The 11,254-nt window shown below is 39.2% G+C and overlaps 1 long non-coding RNA gene across 1 annotated transcript; it reads right to left on the reverse strand.

Moving 5' to 3' along the window:
• Positions 1 to 204: 204 nt before the first annotated feature.
• On the reverse strand, positions 205 to 11,187 carry LOC140735363 (uncharacterized). Its single transcript, XR_012100738.1, has 2 exons — positions 11,077 to 11,187; positions 205 to 4,883 (listed from the first exon to the last, which is right to left on the reverse strand). It is a non-coding gene; the product is annotated as an uncharacterized lncRNA (long non-coding RNA).
• Positions 11,188 to 11,254: the final 67 nt, after the last annotated feature.

The following is an 11,254-nucleotide window of genomic DNA, read 5'->3' on the forward strand; positions in this document are numbered from 1 at the left end:
CGTTTTGCATGTTGGCCCAGGAACGTTGTTTCGTTTAGTTGTATACATATACACTATTGAATGATAAGTACATTGAATTTCAACTTGTTTTGCATTCTGGACTACTGCCTTTGTCTTTACTATTGAAGCAGGTGGATATTTAAATTCAAGTTCTTTAGGCCTTGTACTGATTGAAACCACATATTTACGTTCCAGAAAATGGAGTCCAGTCTCATCCCTCTTTATTGCATTGCAAACATCTGCACAAGCTCATACATAGTTTTTTTTAAAGAAAGGAAGCATTGTGTTCTTGCAATATCAACAACAATAATATTAAAATAACAGAACTTATGAATGTTCGCAGCATAATGCGATCCCATGGAAATCAGGCACTTCCTTTTTGTAATGATTGAAGTTCAGCTATTGTTCTCTCTGTTGATAATGGGCATAGTTTTGGGGACGTGAGAAAAGACAGTATGAACTGTGGCAGAGTGAGCGGGTAATACGGCCAGTTCATTACAATTTTTGGCATTAATGTTTGAAACAAGAATGCTCACTGGGTGATTTGCTAATATAAACCTCATTACATTCTTCTGGCACAATCCACAAATTGTTTGCTTCAAGGCCAGCAAATTAATTAGCATGCCATGCATTCTTTCTACATGGCATGGAAACAGACCATTGGGCTCAGAATGCCAGCGTTGTTCCCTATGAGCTTCTATTTCTGACTATATTTAATCCCAGCCTTCAATTCCTTTCTTCATTAGTGACTACGTAGAAAAATTGATCATATGATGACACAATAAGTAAGTGTTCCGGTGTTGAAATATATTTAGGATTGTGCCTTATGAGAATAGGTTGACTGAAACTCGGCCTTTTCTCCTTGGAGCGATGGAGGATGAGAGGTGACCTCATTGAGGTGTACAAGATAATGAGAGGCACTGATCATGTGGATAGTCAGAGGCTTTTCCCCAGGGCTGAAATGGCTAGCATGAGAGGGCATAGCTTTAAGGTGTTTGGAAGTAGGTACAGACAAGATGTCAGTGGTAAGTTTTTTTACTCAGAGAGTGGTGTGTGCGTGGAATGATCTCCCGGTGGCGGCGGATATGATAGGGTCTTTTAAGAGACTCCTGGATAGGTACATGGAGCTTAGAAAAATAGAGGGCTATGGGTAAGCTTAGGTAGTTCTAAGGTAAGGACATGTTTGGCACAGCTTTGTGGGCAAAGGGCCTGTATTGTGCTGTAGGTTTTCTATGTTTCTATCCAGAACATAAGGGCACAGGGAAGGTTAACAGGGATACTGCATAAGGAAGTCCAGGCCATGAAGAAAAAAACTAAATTAATCGAAGTATATCCTAATTAGGTTTTGTGCACCAGGTTCAACAGACTAAGCTAATTCCTAATTCACCCACTCATGGCGCACACTTGGATAAAGAAAACACTCTACTGTTGGATAATTATGTTGTGACACATAGTTTTTTGTTTGATCTAGTTGTTGCAAACTTAGAATGATAGAATTGCACTGGTAAAAGAGGGAGACCTTTTAGCACATGACATCTGGGCTCCAGCCTGGTGGAGCAATCCCTTCAATCCTATTCCTCTTCACTCTCCCCATGGGCCACAAGTCCTCTTTCCCTCATCTAATTCCTTTAACCTTTCGAGAATCAGATTGAGAATTGGGTTCATTGTCACTGACATGTCGTGAAATGTGTTGTTTTGTGGCAGCAGTACAGTAAAAAAATTACAGTATGTTACAGTAACAAATGTAAAAAGTGCAAAATGTAAACAGTTAAATAAATAGTGCAAAAAGAGAGTAAAATAGTGAGGTTATTTTCTTGGGTTTATTACCCATTCAGAAACTTTGATGGCGGAGTGGAAGAAACTGTTTAAAGTGTTGAGTGTGTGTTTTTTAGCTTCTGTACCTCCTCCCTGAGCGTAGTAATGAGGGCGTGTCCTGGATAGTGAGGGTCCTGAGTGATGGAGAGTGATTCTCAAGACATCACCTTTTGAAGATGTCCTCAATGGTGGGGAGGCTAGTGCCCATAATGGAGCTATCTGAGTTTACAACCCTCTGCAGCTTTTTCTGATCCTGTCAGAATGTTCTCCATGCTATGTCTGTAGATTACTTCTTAAAAAAATTCTGCTTTTATCTTGATTTAACTATTTAATATACATATATACTGTAATTCAGTTTTTCTGTCTATTTATCATGCATTGCATTGTTCTGCTGCTGCAAAGTTAACAAATTTCACAACATATGTCAGTGATATTAAAGCTGATTCTGATTTGGATTCACACCCACAAACTTGAAGCTGCTCATAGCCTGTAAATTTTGCCCAAAATCTTAAATCTCCACATCCTGTTCTTTGGGTATTCAGTTAAATGTGAAAACTTCCTTTAATTTATCTCAACTAAAACAGTCATGATCTTGTAGAGGATTACTATGACTTCTAAAAGCAAGAACTGAAGTGGATCTTTTTCAAAACCATGAATATTGCTGCTATTTTCAGAACTTTGTGTGTTGACTCCATTTAAGGCCATAAGTCTGTGAGACATAGTAGCAGAATTAGGCCATTCAGCCCATTGCCTCCACTCTGTCATTCCATCATGGCTGATCCCGACCCCATTCAACCCCATACACCTGCCTCCTTACCATATCCCTTGATGCCCTGACCAATCAGGAATCTATCAACTCCTGCCTTAAATATACGCACAGATTTGGCCTCCACTGTAGTCTGTGGCAAAGCATTCCACAGATTTACTACTCTCTGGCTAAAAGAATTCCTCTTTACCTTTGTTCTAAAGGGTCACTCCTCAATTTTGAGGCTAAGCCCTCTAGTGCTAGATATACCCACCACAGGAAATATCCTCTCTACATCCACCTTATCCAGTCCTTTCAACATTCGGTAAGTTTCAATGAGATTCCCTTGCATTCTTCTAAATTCCAGTGAGTACAGGCCCAAAGCTGCCAAACACTCCTCATATGTTAATCCCTTCATTCCCAGAATCATCCTCATGAACCTCTTCCGGACTCTCTCCAATGACAACACATCCTTTCTGAGATAAGGGGCCCGAAACTGTTGACAATACTCCAAGTGTAGCCTGAGCAGGTAAAGCAGCTTCCGTGGAAGCAAAGGGATGTTTGTTGTGACATTTCATGTTGAGACCATTTAATCACCGACTGCATTTCTCTGATTTATGATGGGGCAGGTTACCATATGATGAATGCTGTTTAGTACAGAGCTAATATTGAAGTGAATTCCCCTGGATCACTCTGTCAAGTCTTCCAGAAAATACTTACTTTAAAAATACCATAAGACACAGGAGCAGAATTAAGCCATTTGGCCCATCAGTTCTGCTCTGCCATTACATCATGGCTGATATATTATCCCTCTCAACCCCGTTCTTCTGCCTTCTCCCCATAACCTTTGACACCTTTACTAATCAATAACCTATCAACCTCTGCTTTGAATATACCCAATGATTTAGCCTCCTCAGTTTCACCACCCTGTGGCTAAAGAAATTCCTTCTCATCTCTGTTCTAAGGGGATGTCCTTATATTCTGAGGCTGTGCCCACTGTGCCCAGACTTACCACTATAAAAAATATCTTCTCCACATTTATTCTAGGCTTTCAATATCAAAAAGGTTTCAATGAGATCCTGCCTCAGTCTTCTAAATTCCAGCGAGTATTGGCCCAGAGAAATCAAATCCTCCTCGTACGTTAAACCTTTTATTCCCAGGATCATTCTCATGAACTTCCTCTACATCCTCTCCAATACCAGTACATCCTGTCATAGACGAGTGGCCAAAAACTGCTTACTATATCCCAAATGTGGTCTGACCAATCTCTTATAAAGCCTCAGCATTACGTCCTTGCTTTTACAGAACCCATTAAAAAGTATTCACCCCACCCGAAGTTTTCATGTTTTATTGTTTTACAACATTGAACCACAGTGGACTTAATTTGGCTTTTTTTGACTCTGAGCAACAGAAAAATACTGTTTCATGACAAAGTGAAAACAGGTCTCTAAGTGAACTAAATTAATTACAAATATAAAACACAGAATAATTGATTGCATAAGTATTCATGCCTTCAAGTCACTATTGAGTAGATGCACCTTTGGCAGCAATTACAGGCTTGAGTTTTTATGGATAGGCCTCTAACACTTGGCACATCTGGCACACATTCTTCTTTATGAAACTGCTCAAGCTTTGTCAGATTGCCTGGGGATTGAGAGTGAACAGCCCTTTAAAGTCCAGCCACAAATTCTCAATTGGACCAAGGTCTAGACTCTCACTTGGCCACTCCAGGACATTAACTTTGTTGTTTTTAAGCTGTTCCTCTGTAGCTTTGGCTTTATGCTTGGGGTCATTGTCTTGCTGGAGAACAAATCTTCTCCCAAGTCACACTTCTCTTGCAGTCTGCATCAGGTTTTTCCTCCAGGATATCCCTGTATTTTGCTACATTCATTTTCCCCACTACCTTCAGAAGCCTTCCAGGGCCTGCTGCAGTGAAGAATCCCCACATGATGCAGCCACCACCATGCTTCACGGTAGGGATGGTGTGTTTTTGATGATGTGTGTTGTTTAGTCCAGTGGCCAAAATGCTCAAGTTTGGTTTCATATGATCATAGAACTTTCTTCCAGTTGACTTTAGAGTTTCCGCATGCCTTCCGGCAAACACTAGCCGAGATTTCATGTGAGCCTTTTTTCAACAGTGGCTTTCTCTTTGCCACTCTCCCATATATCTGCAACTGGCGAAGTACCCAGGCAACAGTTGTTGTATGCGCAATCTCTCCCATCTCAGCCACTGAAGCTTGTAACTCAGAATCAAGTTTATTATCACCGGCATGTGATGTGAAATTTGTTAACTTAGCAGCAGCAGTTCAATGCAATACATAATCTAGCAGAGAGAGAAAAAAATAATGAATAAAATAAAACATAATAACAAATAAATCAATTACATATATTGAATAGGTTTTAAAAATGTGGAAAAACAGAAGTAATGTATATTAAAAAAAGTGAGGTAGTGTCCAAAGCTTCAATGTCCATTTAGGAATCAGATGGCAGAGGGGAAGAACCTGTTCCTGAATCGCTGAGTGTGTGCCTTCAGGCTTCTGTATCTCCTACCTGATGGTAAGTGAGTAAAGGGCATGCCCTGGGTGCTGGAGGTCCTTCATAATGGACGCTGCCTTTTTGAGACACCGCTCCCTAAAGATGTCCTGGGTACTTTGTAGGCTAGTGCCCAAGATGGAGCTGACTAGATTTACACCCCTCTGCAGCTTCTTTCAATCCTGTGCAGTAACCCCTCCCCCCCCATACCAGATAGTGATGCAGCCTGTCAGAACGCTCTCCACGGTACAACTATATAAGTTTTTGAGTGTATTTGTTGACTTACCAAATCTCTTCAAACTCCTAATGAAGTATAGCTGCTGTCTTGCCTTCTTTATAACTACATTGATATGTTGGGACCAGGTTAGATCCTCAGAGATCTTGACACCAAGGAACTTAAAGCTGCTCACTCTCTCCACTTCTGATCCCTCTATAAGGATTGGTATGTGCTCCTTCATCTTCCCCTTCCTGAAGTCCACAATCTTTTGTCTTACTGACGTTGAGTGCCAGGTTGTTGCTGCGGCACCATTCCACTAGTTGGCATATCTCATTCCTGTATGCCCTCTCGGCACTACCTGAAATTCTACCAACAATGGTTGTATCGTCAGCAAATTTGTAGATGGTATTTGATCTATGTCTAGCCACACAGTCATGTGCAGAGAGTAGAGCAGTGGGCTAAGCACACACCCCTGAGGTGTGCCAGTGTTGATTGTCAGCGAAGTCCTATAACAACTCCAGAGTTGTCATAGGTCTCTTAGTGGCCTCCCTCATTAGTCCCCTTCTTGCATGGTCACTCATTTTTTGAGGACAGCCTGCTCTAGGTAGGTTTACAGCTGTGCTATATTATCTGTTTCTTGATGATAGACTGAACTGTACTCCAAGGGATATTTAGTGACTTGGACATTTTTCTGTATGCAGCTCCTGACTTGTGCTTTTCAATAACTTTTTGCAGAGTTGCTTGGAGTGTTATCTTCATGGTGTAGTTTTTGTCAGGATATTGACCCACCAGCAGTTGGACCTTCCAGATAAAGGCATATTTTACAATAATTAACTGAAACACCTTGACTGCACACAGGTCTCCAAAAACAAATTTCCATTTTACTAATTATGTGACTTCTAAAACGAATTGGCTGCATCAGCAATGATTTGGTGTGTTCTATTAAAGGGAGTGAATACTGATGCAATCAATTATTTTGTGTTTTATACATATAATTAATTTAGATCACTTTGTAGAGATCTGTTTTCATGATGACACGATAAGGTCTTTTTCTGTTGATCAGTTCAAAAAAGCCAAATTAAATCCACTGTGATTCAATGTTATAAAACAACAAAATACGAAAACTTCCAAAGGGGGCAAAAACTCTTTATAGGCACTGTATATTCTAGTCTTTTTGAAATGAATGCTAACATTACATTTGTCTGCCTTACCACTGACTTAACCCGCAAGTTATCTTCAGGGAATTCTGCTTGATTTTTTAGTTGCTCATAGTTTTGGAAGCATTACTAAATCTTTGCTTTGCTTCAGGCTTAAATCATTTTCTTCTTCAATTGGTTTGTTTGCAGGGTTGGTTCAAGCCCTCCCATTTAACATGGTCATGGCTCTTCTACCTCATCAATTTGGTGCATGTGTCAGCAGTGAGTTTGGTGACAGACTGGCAAGACTCATTGTCCATGCCAAATTGCTGCTGGACAGAGAAAGCCATAGAGTCAACAAGATTGGTAGCACTGGGATCATATGCAGTGAATTTGGTTAACTGGACCACAATGGGACCAGTACATTTTGGCCCAATTAAGCGACTGCCCCAGTTAGCTGTCAGGGCGAGAACCTACAAACTCCTGACAGGCAGTGGTGGGAATTGAACACCAATAAAAAAGACAAACTACCGTTTAACTGAGTAATAAATTATGCATTTAAATAAAATACAGAACAAGTTAGAACATTACCCATACCACTATAGTATTATGACTGTGTATTAGTTCCTAATAATTATTAATGGAGAAATTTATCCGGTGTATGCTGCTGTGTACTTCTGATTGGCTGTAAATGAACAGACGCCTGGTACAAATAATGGATTGCCTTCATACAATACTTTTTTTTTAAATTAGTTTTTTATACATTTTCTACATAGCTACAGATAAAAAAATCCACAGATCAGAATGAACATTAATACAGTGCAAAAATAAACATACAATAATAATGATACAAAGAAAGATAATTGAGAAAGCACCCAAATTGAAGACATGTAAAATTAGTATCCTCTCCAAGCCCCGCAATAAAAAAAACTCCAGACCAACCACAACACAATATAGAGAATATAAATCAGGACAATCAAACCCCCAAAACTGTAAATACACTTAGCAACAGAAGATATTAATGCCTACTACCAACAAAAAAAAAAGGAGCTGAAAGCAAGGGACCGAAAAAAAACCTTAGTCAAGAGGAAGGATATGAAAGTACTCAATAAAAGGTCCCCAGACCTTATGGAACTTTAAATCCGAATTAAGAACTGAATAATGAATTTTTTCAAGGTCTGAGCAGGCCATAATATCGTTAAGCCATTGAGCATGCGTGGGCGGGGCAACATCTCTCCATCTAAGGAGGATTAAACGTCTAGCCAGGAGAGAGGCAAAAGATAATATTCGACACTTAGTCGAACTCAGACGTAAATCTGTCTCACCCCAGAAACCGAACAAAGCAATTAAAGGGTTAGGTTCTAGGTGGTGATTCAGAATATGCGATAACGTTATGAAGACATCTTTCCAAAATTTCTCCAAGCTAGGACAAAGCCAGTACATATGAATGAGAGAGGCCTCGCCCCTTTTGCATTTATCACAAAGCAGACTGATGTCAGGGTAAAATCGAGATAATTTAGATTTAGACATATGGGCTCTATGAACAATCTTAAGCTGTAAAAGGCAATGGCGAGCACAAAGAGGTTGAATTAACCGATTTGAGAATTGAGTCCCAATACAATACTTTCGATGACTACATCCTTCAAATCTTCATTTTCATTGTAATGATTGTTGATACCTTCAAATTTTTCCCTAACATGTGAAGTCATGAAATAGCCATTTTCACTTCCAGCTGTTTCTGGCATCTCTAAGCCTGAATGCTTGAAACTGTAGTGAGCGAAACAGTTCTGAATTGTTTTACCAACTAATAGAGACAAAAATCGCTGCTTTTAGAAAACAGGCAACTATTTAAAAACTGTTTACTCTAAACAGTGTAGTGTGTAACAGACACACAAAGGCATGTGATTGATGCTAGTTAGCTGTTCAGAAACAGTCTCCTGTCCCATCTGAGTGGTATAGTGTCCCAAATCAACAAAGGGAATCCCGGATATTTTCTCAGTTAGTTTTTGTTCTTTACAAGTTGTCTCAAATAAGTGGCCACCCAGATTAACCAATGGTGCAATTAACTGGAATCCACCGTATATAAATCTGAACAATTAAGGATTTATTCTGTGAACGAATCAAGTGAGCTTTTAGCAATTTGATAGGTACAGAGTCACCATAAATGATGCATCACATTTATTTAATTGCTTGAATTTAATGTTCCCCAGGTGCCTTGGTGAGACTCTCCAGATATAGAACCATGGAACATTACAGCACAGGAACAGGCCTTTTGGCCCTTCTTGGCTGTGCTGAACCATTTTTCTGTCTAGTCCCACTGACCTGCACCATATCCCTCCATACACCTCTCATCCATGTACCTGTCCAAGTTTTTTCTAAATGTTAAAAGTGAGCCCGCATTTTTATCACCCAGTACACCCTCCAAAATCAGGAAGAAAGCATTTTGAATGATTCATTTATAAGACAGTCTTTTAGAATTGTTTCTCTAGATCCGAATTAGGTTTAATATCACTAGTACATATCATGAAATTTGATGTCTTTGTGGCAGCAGTACAATGCAATACATGATAATAGAAAAATGTGAATTACAGTAAATATATATTAAATAATGTATCTTATATATTAGATAGTGCAAAAATTAAAAAGTAGAGAGATAGTATTCATAGATTCAATGTCCATCCAGAAATCAGATGGCAGAGAGGAAGGAGCTGCTCCCAAATTGTTGAGTGTGTGCCTTCAAGCTTCTGTACCTCCTCCGTGATGGTACCAATATGAAACAAGGCATGACCTGGGTGATGGGGGTCCTTAATGATGGATGCCCACCTTTTTGAGGCCTCGCTCCTTGATGTCCTAGGAATTCAGTATTTGTAGTGTTTTCAGCCTAATATTCACCCTAATTCTGCTTTGCTTCTGTTTTAGACAGAACCTATGAAAAAGTTGTGATGGTGATATGATGTAATGAGCCTGTGACAACAAATGCGTGAGGTCAGGAAGCCACTGTGACAAACAGGAAATAAATGCTAGAGATAGACTTTTAATAAGTTGTGAAGAAATAGCAGTTCATCTGGATAATGTGCAGTGATATATTAGTTCAATTTTCTTAAGGGGCTTTCCAGTGATCTTGAAATCTTAGTGGCGAAGCTGTTATTTTAATATTCAAACCATCCATTTTACTCTGTGTATTTTTGGTATTTTCCAATCTTTCCCAACTTTTTTTGAAATTGGAATATATGCAGGAAACAATTTAGTCCAAGACTACAAATTATTTGAACAACTTCCTGAATAATTAAAGTTTTACATTATATTTTAAAGTTGAAAAATAGTCTTCCGTTTTCTATTTTCAGCTTTTCCCATTTTAATATTATTCAGTTAATAGAATCTTAGAACATTAAAACACAGGAAGAGGATACACCTGCACCAATGTTAACTTCAGTTGACCAATCCTGAATAATCCTACTCTCCTGCTAGTTCTCCACATCTATTAAACTCTTTTTAAAGCAAATGTCAAATTACCTTAAAATGGCTTCTTTTTCATCAATAGCAGCTGAACATTCTCTTTAAACACCTTGTTTTTTTCCTCTACAGTTCTTCAGTTCTTTTTTTTAAAAATGATTTGAAATGTGTGTAAGTCAGAAAACAAGAATCAAAGCTCAATTTTTGAACATATGTTTATTTCACAGCAAGGCGTGGGCAACAATTCTCAAGAATGCATGAAAACCGGCTGTTCAGTTTCATTAATAATCACATTAATTAAATATAGATGTTCATAATTGGTTTATTATTTCACATGTACTGAGATAATAGAGGAAAAACATTTTGTTCGCCATCTGTACAATCATTTCAAAACATAAACACATGCAGAACATAGCTTAACTGGCAAAGCTTCCCATTTAAAAACACTTTGTCACCTTTGCAAATAAAAATAAAACACAAAAGGCCTTTTATGAAACTTCATAACTGGCATGTAATTGTCTTTAATTTTTAGCTAGGGGAGGAACAAAGTCAGTACTAATGCAGTCCATAATTTAAAAACCATGCACTAAATTTTCAGTCAGATGTTTAAAAATGCCTCAGGGTGTTTACTACAGTGATTTTGAAAGTGCTTGAAATCTGTGGAGTAGATTTTTTCTGGAGTCTGTGTTGGTGGGATTCCATTGTGAGGAAAACAGTGGGGTTATGTCTGTCTCTCAGTATATATTAAAGATCTCAAAATTATGGGAAGAAAGCAAAGGAGATCCTTTGCCCCCAAATCTCCCTCTCTCTGTATTGATATTATTGAAGTTAGCTGATCATATTCTTCACAATATTCTTTGAGAGGCCTTCCCACGCACGTGGCTGCCACAATTGCACGCAGTTTTCCAAGCCTCCACAATACATTGCTGTCCCTTCATCACCACTGGAACTCCATTCCCAGCGGCGTCCATGAAGTGCCTTCCTTCACCAGGAGGTGAAGATCAAAATGGCAACTCACCACCAGTTTCTCAAGGGATAGGCTAGTGACATTAACATCCCAAGAAAAAATAACAGCAACAACACGCATTTTCTTGGCAAGTATTTTGAGATTTTTTTTAAAGAATATGAATGGCATTTAAAGTTGAAATCTTACAGAACGAAACAGAGTTAATCAATACCTGCAGATCACATGATCACCGGCCGCAGACATCGGGGGGGGGAAGGGATCTCTTCGCACATGCGCACCACGTATCGGCTGTTATGAGGGAAAAGGATGCTTGACATTAGCCCCGCCTTTTGAACGGCAACGTAGCCTCACCCCGGACATGACGCCATACTTGGAAAGAAGCGCCCGCC

The sequence above is a fragment of the Hemitrygon akajei genome, chromosome 11 (genome assembly GCF_048418815.1).
Source record: "Hemitrygon akajei chromosome 11, sHemAka1.3, whole genome shotgun sequence".
In the NCBI taxonomy this organism is placed as follows: domain Eukaryota; kingdom Metazoa; phylum Chordata; class Chondrichthyes; order Myliobatiformes; family Dasyatidae; genus Hemitrygon; species Hemitrygon akajei.